This window comes from Colias eurytheme, chromosome 17 (genome assembly GCF_061535395.1).
Source record: "Colias eurytheme isolate Ceu_HAF_F1 chromosome 17, ilColEury1 Martin Lab GWU primary, whole genome shotgun sequence".
Classification (NCBI taxonomy): Eukaryota; Metazoa; Arthropoda; class Insecta; order Lepidoptera; family Pieridae; genus Colias; species Colias eurytheme.
In genome coordinates this window covers 6,718,382-6,730,588 of record NC_142996.1, presented here as the reverse complement: position 1 = coordinate 6,730,588, position 12,207 = coordinate 6,718,382, and positions in this window count along the sequence as shown.

Here is a 12,207-nt window from a genome sequence, read left to right as displayed (position 1 = left end):
TTTGTTAAAATTGCCTATCTTCGATATTTTAAATATCTTTTCATTTTACATAATAACTAATAAGTATTGAAATAATATCGCCCAACTTTTAGTGGAAAACAAAGTGTCCATGAATTTAAAGTGAGTAGTTTGGTGTATCAAATTTCGTGACACCTTTTAAACACCTTGAAATTATCAAATGACCTAACAGAGACTACGCATTGACAGACAGCTCCAATGGTAATAAATATTATATTGGAATAATTAATTAATAATCTGTGAAATCTAAACGTTCAAAAATCGATAATTAATTTACGTAATATATTAAAATTACGCGCTCGTTATAATAAATTGTGCTAATTGGCAATTTTAAAATGACGGTTAGAATTAATTGGAGGAAGGTATAATTTTAAATAATTTTTTGGTGTAGTTTATAACTTAGATAATCACCAAGACACTTAAAAGCCGATTTTCACATAATTTTCGCTGGCACGTTAAACTAGCATGTAGCTCATGTTTTAATTATTATTCCTATACTTACTCTATCTCTCTATTATTCTTTACACTCAGCTGATCATTATTTTACTTACTAGATAGGTTCCTACCTGTATTGGTTGTTCCAGTATTTTCCTAAAGCTCTAGATTTCATGAAATACCTATTTGGGTAGTCATCTATGAAAATGAAAACTTAATTCAAAAGCATATTTTCCTTTCACACCACTACTATATTATTATAATATACCTACTAGCGGTCCGCCCCGGCTTCGCCCGTGGTACATGTTTACGTTTTCTCTACATAAAAACCATCCTCGTACTTCAAGGAATATAATAAAAAAAGAATTATCGAATTCGGTTCAGCCGTTCTCGAGTTATGCGCTTACCAACACATTTTGCGATTCATTTTTATATATAAGACTAGCGGTCCGCCCCGGCTTCGCCCGTGGTACATATTTATGTTTTCTCTACATAAGAACCATCCTCGTACTTCAAGGAATATAATAAAAAAAGAATTATCGAAATCGGTTCAGCCGTTCTCGAGTTATGCGCTTACCAACACATTTTGCGATTCATTTTTATATATAAGATAAGATTATGTCAAAGTTAAAACGAGGAAAAGCGTGATCACAGGCCACCCATCCATTCTAGTCGGTGCTCTTAACACTCTTTCTAACGGATGTATTAAAGTGTATCGGAAAATGATATTTACCGACACCACACAGGAAGTTTTTGTTTGACACCGACAAAGTTTCAAGCACTCAGCTTACAAAATGTCGGCGAACTTTCTTGGAACGCCGCGGAAAAACGATAGGGTGCCTTTATGGCGATTTGTGTAAAGTAAAAACTCATAATATTTTTGCTTTTAAACCTCCCGTACGCACTTCTGAAATGAACCATGATGCTATAGACATAAGGTAGTATTTGAAGTGACGGGAGTTGATTTAGTATGGTCCGAAGAATGGTCTTAATGTGGTGACGTAGCGGTGACACTTTTCAAATATTGTTGCGCTTTGAGATAAAGGTTCTGTCGGCGCTTTATATGGAGTTTGCGTGCGGGCTCTGTCAATCGAGATTCTTTGTTGCAAGATATAGATGTCTAGACTCTAGACTGTAGACCCGATACATGACCTCCTTTACGCCTGAATAGAAACCTTTAGCTAACTTTAATGAGCTGTTTGCTTGTTAAATTGTAGATTGTTTAAATAAATTGGATGCATTGAGCGTTAATGACAATCTCTTTTAGTGGGTTGGGTCATTACCCAACCCATTGGTAGCCTTTCAATTTTTATATGTAATACATTTATCAGGTGGATAATAGATAATAGGTAGGTATAGTAAGTAGTATAAACTATAAATATTAGTATTTTCATGAAATGATTAAAATAGAATAACATTTTCATTTTTATCGAATATTCGATATTATACGTAACATTTAAAAACCAATACCATTTAATTAGGTATCTTATAAGTACTAATGTCGATTTATCAAAACACATACCTAGGTATATAATAATATTACAATAGTGCACTTTATTTGAAAGAATCAACACTTTATATACACAGATATTAAATGAATCTAAATAACGGGGCTTAATTTAATTGTCAATAATCAAATTTGATTAATTTCAAAGACTGTTAGATTAGAATTAGCCTTTGACCGAAAAGCAAAGGTCAGTCTTGTGTCTCATAAGTTTTACAGTGGATTGAACTAATCTTTCACAGCTTTTACTTTCAATATCTTCATTTTAATAATCCTTCGCCTCAAATTATCCGTTGTCTGACGAATTTTTTTTTTATTTTTTCATAATTAGATGACAGTATCTTACTAACGTGAATCCTACTTACCTTACTTACCTGAGTAGGTACCTATATAAACAACAATTTACATAATTAAAATGTATGAGTACATCTTTTCGAACATTCTTACGTTAAAATATGAAGGTGCTAAATTAAACATCGTGCATTATAAAACACTTACGCTTAAAGCCCTTACATGCATTACCTACACATAGTTGTCGCAAAATATAATTCATGGGGCCTAAAATACGTCACTCGGCAGAAATAATAAGGCTGTGGGTACAATATAGGGCCATAACGGAGCCCTGACGTCGTCCAATACATGACGTCCGCTTATGCTTATTTATATGGCTTTTGCTGTGACGTCCAATATAGACAAAGAGTTGGGATAAGGTAAGAAACGATTATAGAAATATTGTTCTGGATTTAGAATATTAAATGGACTAGGTAAATATGACGTAGGTACCTAAATTATATGATATATAGCTTACTTCAAATTCTTGTTAATTGAAAATAGGCGGTGCAACTGACCTAGCTGTTCTTGGTCGGTTTAACTTAGAAATTGAAACTGAGCTAACATAGCTGACTGAAACAGTTGTGAAGTACTCCTACAGTAAGGTAGATAATCTTTGAAACAGCTGATGGCTAAAAATAGTGTAAATAAGCCTTAAAAATCTAATAGGAAGGGCAGCTGAAAGGGTACCTAGCTGGATATTACTACCTGCATAAAATGTCATCTATAAGTGTCCTTTAACTCGGTCAAAATAAAAAGCTCCTTACCATCTAAAACAAGTAAATCTTTATAATTAAACTCTTAGACTATGCATAAAGGCATGCCGCCTGTATAATAGGAGGACAGCAAAGCATTGTAATGCCTTTACATGTATATACCGAGACCATTCATCTCGCGCCGATGGTTGAGGTATGGGCACCATAATGTTCCAACCATAATAATTCCACGCTAACTAAATAAATTAAATTCCAATCATTAGGCTACTCATAGGCTATTAGATTGTGTTGTGTAATGATAGATCTTTGTAAGTGTTAATAGTTTCTAATATTTTTTTATAGAATCCTACATATTATTCTGAAATTTTACTTAACATATCTTACTTAAATAATACAGATAGGAATAAAAGTTATGACAAAGTTTATATAGATCGATCATTCGATGCTTTTACATCAAACGAGTGAATGCTCATTCTAACCCCACTTTGTTAAATTATTTTAGTGTCAACAGGCAGTAGTAGCAGTAGCAGTTAGTAGAGCATTCTTTCGTTGTTCTTAGTGCGTTGAAAACGATTCCTTGCAATGTACTGAACAACAATAATAATAATAAAAAAAAATAATAATAAAAATCTTTATTGACATAATTATTGTACAGGTCTAGATAATGAATCCTTCGACTCCTGAACTAGTGAACTAGTGAACAATGAATACGAATTTTCATTTACACTCGCTCGATCACGAAATAATGCTCTTGCTTCTAGCTCTATGTTCGTTTTCTCCCTGCTTTATGTTTTTCCTGAATATGAATAGTTCAGAAGAGCGTCTTCAAAGCTAGGGTCAATGAGCTCTTCCTATAATAATGTGCCTGACTGGTACTGTATCGCCGCCGCTTTTCATCACGCTATGATTTGTGGTAAAAATGTAGAGTCGAAAAATGAATATTTATTTATATTTAGAAGATTATTTTTTATACTCAATTTTTTACATAAATCTACATAATATATAAGTTGGGACAAAATAATTACTTGACAATGTGAAATTATTTTATTTTTTTAAAAGAATGTAGCTCACCTAATATGAATAGGTATAGTAAACAATAGAGTATGATTACTTTTAAGTAAGAAATGTATAATTAATTGAAAATACTCTGTATATTTCTGTACTTTTCTCAAAATTTAGGCCTACTATTTACTGTTCTCTATCTATTTCCTATACTAATTAAATAAATATCAACAAATGATAAGTCCCACTTTGCCAAAATAATTAAGTACCTAAACATAAAGCCCGCAAATAAACCAAAGCAAGTATGTTCATTAACTAAAAAGCCTTCGACAGCCATTATTATAAGCTATACAGTATACATATATCGATATATATCAGCGAGAGGTCCGATGTTCCCACGGCAGCCCGGGGCTAAAGCCAAGTGTCTGAAATCCGAACTGATTACAGACTTCACAGTCTATTTAATGTTTAGAATAACTTTAGAAACTGTTCAAGGCGCTTTTAAGACGTGTTGATATTTTTAATTTGTAGTTATATGTATATAAAATGGTTTAGTAACTATCAAGTTAAGATTTATTAGATTTTTTAAATTTCATCTCAAAATCAAAAATACACCATCTCACACATGACCATCTACTACGTATATAAAAAAAATGGGTTTCTATAGTGAGATCAATTATTTTATATACCTACCTAGAGATATAGATAGAGATGCAGTGAATTGCATTGGTTGCATATTTATGTAGGTATTGTGACAAATATTTGAGTATAAATATATTATTTGGATAAATAAAATTACCTATATCGGACAAACAGATTTAATGATAGCCACATAGGGTAAAAGTGGGATAGATGCCGCACGGGGATAGATGCCTCATTTTCAAAAAACCTCACTTCCCAGAGTCGTGACTACGAATTAATGATTTAAATAGGAGCTCCTATCACCCCGCACCTCGGGTACGCATGAGCTGTTGTTTGGTGAAGACGTGTTTCGCTAGTGCGTGTTATAATATACGCGGTGAACTTCACGAACACGTTAAAATTTAAAAAGGTTGATATTTGCCTTTGCATAACTTTATAAGTATTAATAAATTTCACTATATTTCTTATTATGTCTATACACTGGTTCATTAAGTACAAATCTAAGTGAAAATAGTGGCTCTTTTGTTTTTATTTAATAAAAAAAATACTGGGGCAGCTATCCTTATCAAAAAGGATAGTTGCCCCTTTTTTTTCGAGGGATAGATGCCCTTAGGGGCCTCTAAGGGCATCTATCCCTCAATACATATGTACATGTTATTATCGATAATCACAAGTACTGTTTATATTTTTACCTGATTGCGTCAGAAGTTTTCTCTACATTAACCGATTTTACTCGTTTAATTTGCTTTTTTTGTTATGTATACTTACTTATTAATGATCTGTCCTTATACTGATTGTAGGAGAACCACGCCACGAAAATACAAAAGAAAAGAAGGAGTGCGAGCGCAAGTATATTCTTGGACAACAGAACAACTATGTTAACATGACATTTGCTGGTTTATCATATTAATTTTATTAGATTTCGCGTTTATAGAGTATGTAAGGCATCTATCCCACTCTGCAGGCATCAATCCTCCTTAGTATTTTCATGGTGGGGCAACTATCCAACTAGGTAGGCATCTATCCTCAAAAAAGGTGTTCTACAAAAATATTTATTACACATTATCTATAAATGATAGGATAAAAAATATATATAGTAATTCAAAACAGATAATTAACCTAGCTATATTCATACAAAGTGTTCGTATAAGATTCATGTATTTAAAATTATGAGGCTATTTCAAAAAGTAGGGCATCTATCCCACTTTTACCCTATTAAGTTCATTAGATAAAAAATAATTAAAATAAAATTAATTATCACTGCTGTTAAAAGCCCTATAAAGGATACAAAAGTATATCTAAAACCACGCCCTACATGAATCCGAATCACATTACCTAAGCGCGAAGGCATTTAGTAGGTTTGGCGTCGATAGCATTTCCTATGATGCATCAAAGATAACAAGTAATGGGATTTTCCTGTTGCCTATAACCGAGTTAAAGTCGATAAACCTACCTTCATTCCAATAGAGGTGGCGTCATCATCATCAGGCCATATACATTCCACGGGCCTCCTCTGAGGGTACAGGCCAAAATCCACCATGCTTGCTAAGTGCGGGTTGGCGGATGTTACAATATGTCATCGAACTTTTGATTCTTCGACATGTCGGTTTCCTCACGATATTTTTTTTCACCCTTCGAGCAGTGGTGATGGTACACATAGAAAAATCGATTTATCTCCTGCGCGTTCGCCTGGTCTCGAACCCCGGACTTATCGATTCGAAGTCCGAGGTCTCACCACTGAGCCACCGCTGCTCTAGAGGTCGCGTAAACATCAAAAAAATATATTAAATATTCAAATTGCATTGCAATAAAACAACAGGACACCTATGCAAATAAATATCCAGAGGCACCGTGCTTGTAGGAACTCCACAGGGTATCTCACGTTTTAGTTTTACGACGGCCTAGGCAACTGTAGGTAGGCATCGCTAATTTTAATATAGCCTTTATGTTGTAGCAATATGAACTATCGATGTTTCTTGTTTAATTGAATTATAGTTCCGTCTGTTATAAAGTAATTCAATGTGTCATTTATAATGAATAATTTCGTTGCGGTGTTGATTCAGAAGTTGCGAGTCTAGAACATTCATTATTATTTGAGCAAACACGAAAGTTTGAATATTATGATATAATTTAAGGATGTAAACAAAATTCTATTTAGGGAACTTCTACGAAACTTCTTATTCCGATTTTTTATTAAAAATCTTTATTTAAGATTAAATTTTCCAAAACAAAAAAAATTAAATCGTATCTCGATGCATTAGGTAAGTAAGAGAAATACATATATCTAGAGCAAGACATTTCGACTTTACTGTATCATGTATTTAGATTCTTGTTAGTGATGAAGTATTCAGTACTTAATAACAAAATAATAAAAGCAATGGTTACATAAGTACGGTTACAGTTTGCCCTGAAGAGTGAGATTTTATAGAGCACAAACATTTAACATACTTTTATAATATAATCATTCTACTCTCAGCGATTTGTTACACACATCTAAATGTGTTACTTTTCAATATTATTTTTTTAACAATCATCGCATAAATTGTACAAAGAAACAGCTCGTCAACGGTCATCTAATTATCGTCACATCTTTATTGGAAAATAACCAACTTCATCGATGAAAGTTATACGATTTTGAACTCTGTTTCTTTTATAAACTGTATAAAATAATAAACGGATGTGAAAAAAATCGATAGACGCGTTGTGGGGTCTAATTAAGATATGTAAGCGATATGGTTAGTTGTATTGTGGAAATGACGCTCCGATATTGATGAGTGATATGTACCTATAATTTAATAAATTATATATTTATTAAAAGGTGTAGGTAGACCGTATGTCTGTGAAATCATTAGAATACCTATAATATGTTGGCTATTATACGTATACAATGTGTCTATGGTTCGTACTAATTTAGGATGAGTTTCAATTATGTAGGAAAGGTAGAGCAAGCTGGAAGCTCTATTAAATTATTTGTGAAACTGTAAAACTGAACTAGTTTTTTCATTTGCTTTAGATAATAACCTAGTTACGTAAAATAAAATTTTCACAAAATATGAAAATGCCATAAATCTTATAGCATTGTAAATTAATTTTATAATAATTATTTTTCTCATATTATGAACTTTTGAGCGTTAAACTCAACAGTTCATAAAATATGTCCCACATTCTCAATTAAACGACCCACCAATTTATCACTCGTTGTTAGCTTAGGCTAACCGCAAAATTGAAAAAATCCGAATTGGTCATCTGTGCAAGTAAATACAGATAAATAATCGGGTTTTCTTTAATTGAATATGTCGAAGCGGTGTGATGCGTGGGCTGCTGATACGAATTATAGGCCATTGTTACGGCTGGGTGGGCAATGGTAATATTTTGCAGCAATATTTAAAGAAAAACTTTGCTAATGCGTCATGCTTCTGCAATGGTTATATTTAACGCTGTCCTCTTTGGATCTCTGGTAGTTGGTACCTACATACCTACAGGTAATGTAACTAGGTATAAGTGGCGAGACCTGGGTTTGATATACCTACGCTGGAATCTCAAGAAAAGGCTTACCATTATCTTTATATTGACTAGCTCATTAAAAAGAAATTTTCGATCGTCTCAGGGTCCAGGAAGGCAAGAACCTTATTATTCGGAGCTTTAACTACATAGGAGTTGTTAAGTTCCATTTCTATAACATACTTCAGAAGCGCATAATATAAGTAACTAGGTAATGTAATCATTAGTTGAACAAAAGGATTAGATTAGGAAAATTACGGAATACTTATCTTATGTGTCGAATGCCTCAACGGAAAGACTACCTATGAAACAATTTCAGGACATTAATCTACTTTTCCACTCCTTTGATGTTATCAAAATATTCCATTGATAGTCTATGTAATAAAATCAGTGTTTCCGTAAATAATGATAAGATCTGAATTATTAATGTGCGTTTAATGTTGTCATACATAAATGGGTACCTACTACAAATAGATATCTACTATTTTCATTCATAAAGTTTAACAGGAGGATTTCTTGAAATATTTAAACGTTTCCTTAGAAAATAGAGGTTGTCTCATCGTTTCATAAGCTTTAAATAACAGCAGATTCTTGTTACACATAAGTCATTGTTTTTAAAAGATAAATTATATTGAAGCACCACTCTCATTAAGGTTGTCGATCTTGTACCATCGTATTTGCATGAAATGCATGCGTCTCTAAAATTGACCAAGAATCGATCGCTAAAAATCCATGTCGCTCGCTCAACTAAACAAAAAATACCGTCCATCCCACGCAGTTTACACGAAAACTGATACTTATTGCCATTACCATAAAATCGCCGTCGCATGAACGTAATCTCATAAGCCGTTGTATGATATTCAGCTTCAATAATGCGTGCATTGGGCAGGCGCGCGCGCGCTTGGATCTAACCACTACTGTGCAGTTCCCACGAACTTGCGTCGTGCTGTGCTCCTCACACTGTATAGCTGCGTCCCGTTCCCACTTGATGGACTGCCGCTCTTTCGTTAAACGAAGCACACCCACACACGGTGTCGGTATTTCAGTTTGTTCCGACTTTCTGAAGTACACCCGCATAGATTAGCTACGTCAGCCCACAACTTGGATTTTCTAATGCGTTGTATGAACGGTTAGGTAGATAGATGGGTAGTACTTCAACTATTAGGTATATGCAGGAATAATTAGCAAATGTCGAATAATTAGTAAAGGGAACGTTTCTGTTATAGTGTAGGTACCTTCGTAGGTATTTACATAGGCATATTTATTGATTGATGTCTACTGAACCAATTTGGATGAAATCTTATAAGACGACGGATTATGACTTGCAATAACATTGGTATAATTTTATTTTTATTTACTCTATGTACTAGGTACGAGAGAACTTCTAATCTAAAACTCTCATAAATAATAATTAGATATAGACAGTAATTAATAGATTTAAATTTTAATGAAGATCAATTTTTAATGGTTCCATACTTTTGTCAGAGAGAACATGTCATAATATTCAGGCACAGAAATTTTAATGAACCTGAATTATTTCTATTAGGTAACATAATATAAGTATATCCAGGTAATAAAGCCAATTATATCTTTAGGTACATTAAAAATAGCGTATTATATAGATTGCCTAAAAATGTAGAGTATCTGTAGAGATAAAACATTATCTCTACACAATACACATACCAGCCTCAACACATGTTTACTTTAGGTATCATTGGGATCAATTAGCCACATCTTTTAGCAAATTATCAAACCACCAAGAATTTAGACCACGTTGGTCAATACTGCGCGCGTGCTCTGAACATGTTGTCAGGCAATGCCGCGGGGCTAACTCTATTTCATATAATTAAACGGAATTTCAGCGAAAAGCTATTAGCCCGATACAGAATTAGCGTTTAATGTAATTGAAGCCATTTTGAAGTCAATCTTTTGCATTCCAATCGGACTTTTAGTTGTTAGTGAAAAACGTTGGTTTAAATAAATCCAACAACGCATTCTTTCATTTATTATGAAATAAATGGAGAAGAAATGTTTATACCTCTTTCAACTATTCATTTAATGAATTAATAAGAGTGTTGGTATCTAGTATCTACAACGTAAAGCAATCTTACGACTACTTATTATACTTTTTACCCACTTAAGGTGGATGTTCCGACCGTCCCTCCATACATTTTTGATGACGACTAAACTAGGTACATAGTATAAATTTAATGCTTAAGGTAAATGCCCAATATTTAATTGCTAACGTAGATTAAAAATCATGAGTGACAATTTCTCTTCTCAGCAAGTTTTGCAATACATTAAAAAAAGACGTGTGGCACTCGGGGACTGCCGCGGTAAAGCTATTGCATAGCATGCCTTCAAGCCACACCTCCGTGTCCGTCGGAGTGGGGAGCGTGAGGTTTTTTCGTTACGGAATTTCTCGATTCGGTCCCCGCGCTCAAGGCCTGCGATAGATGCTATGCAATAGCTTAAAAAACTTTGCGCTAGATAACTATATAAGATATGTATATAGAAATTAGAAATGACCTTATTTTTGTTTACTAAAATTAAGTCTATATAAATAGGTTAGGTTTTGCGCTTGCGAATTGTAAATATTCTGTTGGCAAAGTTTCAAATCTAAAGTTAATTAAAAATAATTTCAGTGTTATTATAAGTTTCAATACTCGGTTGGGTGTAAATAATTTGTCTTTTGGTAAAATAAAACAAGCTATTTATATAAATCTCTTTTAATTGAAAAAAAAATAGAATTAAAAACTTACTAACTAAAAGGCACAAGATTCATAATGATTAACAATTCTTAGTCAACATCTTTTAGAAGTTACCTTATTCTAGGATATTATTAATACTTAATATTTATTTTGGCAGTTTTATTATAGCTTAGTAGTTAGTGAATATCTAGCTCAATGGAAAAATAACAAATTACATAACCACAACTTTATAGAAAAAAAGCTCTTGAAAAAAGTGCCAAAGAAATATACATACATACTATACTATATACTATACATACAATGTAAAACATAATCCTCCTTCTGTCGAAGTCGGGTAAAAAGGTTTTATACAGAATGCCAAAGGTACAATTGTTTATTAAAAATAGATAAGAATCCGAAATAAATTCGTAACTACTGAAAGTATATTTAGTTGAGAAAAAGCGCGTCACACACGGTGAAGATAATGTAAAATATATATTATCTTAGAGCATATTTCCGACTATCGCTCGCCATACAAATCCTATGAGCTATAACACACGACGAAGATAATATATATTTTACCTACCAAGCGATAAGCCATCTATAGGCCGGGAGATACTGACACAAAATTTCGGGTCATTTGTAACAGGATGGCGGTTCTACAGGGGTCTGTACGCAATGACAAAAAGAAAAATGATGTTCAGAACGCTGATACCAGATACCTTAAGATACTGTAATATTTTATATTAGAGAATCTTAACATAAAATATTATAGTATGTATCTTCACCGTGTGTGATGCGCTTAAGAACCCCACAGCCTCATAAAACTATAATAAAAACAAAAATAATTTCGCAACTTAAAAGACCTCCTTATTGTCATTTAAAATGAGTGTAATACCTAACTAAAAATTATATAAAAATCTACTATAAATGCGAAAGTAAATTTCTCAATTCAAACAAAATTGAACCTTATTATAAACCATCACGGTATACATTATAAGTACTTAAATGCGAAGATAAGTCGATATGTTCTCAACATGATTCCACACCATAGAAATCTAAATAACAAGACACATAGAAGTTCTATAATGTCATAATTCGTATGAAAACCACTGTCGCCAAAATCAACACATTTAAACCGATAGCTAAACTTGTGTGTACACAAGTAAACTATGCCTTTTATTGGACAGCTTGGTTTTAGTGAAAACTAACTTAATATTAAATTAAGCTTTTTATTATGTATCCTAACGCACGAATTAACGGTTTATTTTAGAATAACATCTTTAAGTATATGAGACTTTTGTTTCTTTTTGCTCCAATACGAAAAAACGTGATAATAAGAATGGTCGACTGTGTCATTTATTGTTAT